At 47.3% G+C, this 2,257-nt stretch overlaps 1 pseudogene; it reads right to left on the bottom strand.

Moving 5' to 3' along the window:
• Window positions 1-363: 363 nt before the first annotated feature.
• Window positions 364-2,047, bottom strand: LOC138825670 (magnesium transporter NIPA2 pseudogene; annotated as a pseudogene).
• Between the last annotated feature and the right edge of the window lie 210 nt (window positions 2,048-2,257).

Below are 2,257 nucleotides of genomic sequence, written 5' to 3'. Positions count from 1 at the left end.
GGAGACTTCCATTCATCTTATAAAATATAAGCTAAGAATGATTCATTGCTATAGTTATGTAATTGCTTTTTTTAATAGACTTAAAATTGTATTAGTGCATTTAGATTTTGGAGAAAGAATCAAAATGTAAAATACCTCTACAATAATACAATATTAATAGAAATCAGCCATGAACTGGGGTCATCTTAAGTGACCTCATTTAAACTACCATTTTTAAATATAAGAAAAGTAATTTCTTGGTCCAAATTAATGAAACTTTTAAAAAGATTGTCTTTAGAGAAGCACTGAAGGCAATGCTTTTTCAGACACATTCTGGTACTCAAAATCACGTTATAACAGAATTCTAGATTCACCTTTTAATCATTATCTTTCTTTAAAAGATGATACATTTCCATCTCTCTGGGAGATATTTTCAGCTGTGTGTTGTTCAATTCCACAGTGTAAGCTTTCTTCATTATTATTAAGAACTTCATACATGTTAGAGAGATTGCCATTTACTGCTTTTTCATCTTTTCGAAAAGACACAGGCAGACTTGCAAGACTAAAGCTGACGTCCTTAAAGGCAGGCAACAAGAATATCCCCATAATGATAGTGAGGAAGCCACTCAAAGTCCCAATGATATCATCAACAGGCATGTGTTGCCACTCTTTTAAAAGTAGTTGAACAAGTTAAAACTTGAAGTTGTAAAGAATACATAATAGATGGGAGTCACGATAGCGTGCTAAATATGTCCAGAGCTCGGTTTAAATAATCTATGTGCTCACACAGACTACAAGGCTCAGCAACAGGATCCAGGGCAGGGGATGCCGCAACACTGGCTTTGAAGCCAACAGCTCTTTGATGGCGATGCCCAGGCCCTTCACACAGGAGCCAGAACATGTTCCAATCACAGAGCAGATCATGATGTACACGAGGATGTTTGTCCATGGTGAGGTCCCACCACAAAGACTAGTATCAAGGACACATAATGACCACAAGAGTTGCAAAGACCACAAAACCAGGACCACCCAACTTAGGTGACATTTCATGCAAGGTCTCCATCTCTTCTTTTGGAGCGTGGATGACCATTACTGTAGAACCCAGAATGCTTAGCAAACGCCCACTTTTCCCATGAACATGAAGTCTTCCATTTAGAAAATATGAAGAAAGAATGGCACTTAGAAGGACGCTGGGGGCTCCTGGCGGGGTCACTAGCGTGGCTGGGGAAATGCACGTGCAGCAGAGTGGGCCCCCCACCCGCTCCCATGGCAGCGTCCAGCCCACCGTCACCCTCTTTAAGACAGGTATGTCCCACCTTGACCTGCTCTGCTGGAACCTTTCCTGGCAAGTCGCAAAAGGCCTTTTCGTTTTCAAAATGGAACTTCCCCCAGTGAAAATGCTGGAGGCCATAGCCCATCCCAGACGGAAATAAAAGTCGCATGTTCACTGACCCGGGGCTGGCTGAGGAGGTCCGCCCAAGCCACACACAGAGAGCTCGCGGCCCGCATGGAGCCCACGAGGCAGAATTCCCAGGGATGGACGGCGCGGAGGGACGCATGGCGCGGCGCTGTGACCCACCCCGCGGAAGGTTACTAGGGAACAGGTGGGGAGGCAGGTCGCCCTGAGCAGGCCGCGGGCCTACAGGTCGGCCCGAGGCCTGGAAGAACGGAAGTAGCTCCTCACCCCATCTGCAGGGCAGGCCGGCCGGGTGCCTCAGCTCATACCTCCAAACAGGCCGCTCCCTCCGGCGTCCAGGCCGCCAAGGCCTTCCCGCCTTCCCGCCAAGGCCTTCCCGCCTTCCCGCCTTGCCGCCAAGGCCTTCCCACCTTGCCGCCTTGCCGCCAAGGCCTTCCGGCCTTCATCGCTGCTGCCCGAGGGGAGGTGTGAGCATCGGAGCCGCTGCTGTCTGTCCGGTCCGTGTTGCCTGCTCCATGGGAGTGCCCGGAGAAACCTAGGAAGACCTCCAGCTCCCCGCCTCCACCACGGGCAACTCTGGAATTTCTCTATCAAGTCTTGGACTTGACTGTTCTTACATATATTATTCCGAATTCTCACAGTAACGCACATGAGATGAACCTCATTTTACCTATAAGAAATGCTGGAGAAGTTAAAAAAAAAAATCCACCCAACGTTACTTCCTGATGGAGAAAAGGTTAAAAACAAAGATCATTTGTTCTAAAGTCCATACGAAACTGTTGTTGTTTCTTCTTTTCTTTTTCTTTGTTTTTTAAAATTTCCTGCCCGGCATCGAAGGCTCAGGTCTGTAATTCTAGCTAC

Source organism: Dipodomys merriami, unplaced genomic scaffold (genome assembly GCF_024711535.1).
Source record: "Dipodomys merriami isolate MVZ:Mamm:240054 unplaced genomic scaffold, mDipMer1.0.p SCAF_14, whole genome shotgun sequence".
Taxonomy (NCBI): domain Eukaryota; kingdom Metazoa; phylum Chordata; class Mammalia; order Rodentia; family Heteromyidae; genus Dipodomys; species Dipodomys merriami.
Note: the sequence above shows the minus strand (reverse complement) of the source record. Positions and strands in the feature narration are given on the sequence as shown.